This window comes from Conger conger, chromosome 9 (assembly GCF_963514075.1).
Source record: "Conger conger chromosome 9, fConCon1.1, whole genome shotgun sequence".
In the NCBI taxonomy this organism is placed as follows: Eukaryota; Metazoa; Chordata; class Actinopteri; order Anguilliformes; family Congridae; genus Conger; species Conger conger.
The window spans coordinates 19385905-19387644 of NC_083768.1; positions in this window are offsets into that span (position 1 = coordinate 19385905).

Below are 1740 nucleotides of genomic sequence, written 5' to 3' on the forward strand. Positions count from 1 at the left end.
AGTGCATAATTTATAACAACTGTATGTCAGTATGAAAAACAGTCAAAATCATCAATGACAATATCAATACCATCAATATGTAATCAAACCGTTTTCAAACCGAAAACGTATTAAAGCTAGAGAGTTAAGTGTCTCTATACCTGTAAGGAAGTCTGACCTCACGGCCTCACGGCTCGGTCTGGTGATGTCTGGTCTGGTGGATTGTCCCTGAGGGCAGGACTGACCGCAGGAGAAGGCCCACTTGGCAGTGGTTGGTCAGATGAATCCACAGACTCCTATATCTCTTTGCTTTTGTACTGACCCATTGTCTGGACTCTTGTTTGCAAACTGCCTGATCTCTACTGCTACTGCTTGCTGGTTAGCGACCCTTGCCTGTGTACTCTGCTGCAAGTTTAATAAAGATTTAAAAATTGCTCCTGTGGTCTCGCTATTGTTTATTGTCTGGTTCCTGACACGGTGGATCATTCAGACGCTGCCTCCCTGTCTCCTCAGGTTATGGGGATCGATGAGGGAGCTGGACACAGTGTTGTTCTAGGGGCAGGTACTGTACATACACATGGGTGCACGTGTGCACATTCCACTACTCATTTGCAGACTGTGGGATGTTTGTTGGTGCCAGACAGGGTGGTGTGAGAAACTGATTATCTCATGGGATTTTAACGCATAAAAGTCTCTAGAGATTGCAAAGAATGGTGTGAAAAACAAAAAACATCTAGTGAGCAGCAGTTCTGCAGGCAGAAATGCCTTGTTAATGAGAGAGGTCAGAGGAGAAGGGCCTGACTGGTCGAATATGACAGTAACGCAAATAACCACACATTACAATAGTGGTATGCAGAAGAGCAATTCTGAACATACAAAGAGCCAAACGTCTAAGTGAATAGGCTACAGCAGCAGAAGACCAATAAGTCCATAAAATGAGTCTAGTAAATACCTAATAAAGTGATAATGATTCAATCCATGCTGTAGATGCATTCTGACTATGATACAAATAATTCTGTTGTAGCAGCCAGCAATGTAGGCTATCAAACCAAGTTTGATACTCATTCGTTATTCACTTTGACAACAAGCAAGAACACCTCTGCAAATAAAATACACTAAATGCAGGAAGTGTTTTGAAGTATGTTACCTTACTCAAATAGTCAGCATCTCTCATTCTGAATCCACGGTGACATATTTGAAATGTAAGTTAACGTTTTTGCTTGCTTACAGACAGTTCATGTCTTTTAAGGGTGCATTATTGGCACTCACCTTGCGCTTATTCTAAGGATTTGATGGATAGCGAGTCCATGCTTATTTATCTTAATTTTGTTCACCTCCTTTAATCTTTCAAGGCATCATCAGCACAATATTTCAAAATTAGTGTAAGCTAGTAAGCTGTTAAAGCAACCCATTTTGCTAGTTTACCACATCCAAGCTGAGCCAATACAATTCCAGGGTAGCACTGCCGCCTCACAGCAAGCAAGTCGGCTGGGGCCTCTCTGTGCGGAGTTTGCATTTTCTCCCGTGTCTGCGTGGGTTTCCTCCGGGTACTCCGGTTTCCTCCCACAGTCCAAAGACATGCAGGTTAGGCTGATTGGAGAGTCTAAATTGCCCATAGGTATGAGTGTGTGAGTGAATGGTGTGTGTGCCCTGCGATGGATTGGCGACCTGTCCAGGGTGTATTCCTGCCTTTTGCCCAATGTATGCTGGGATAGACTCCAGCCCCCCTGCAACCCTGTTCAGGATAAGCGGGTTAAGATA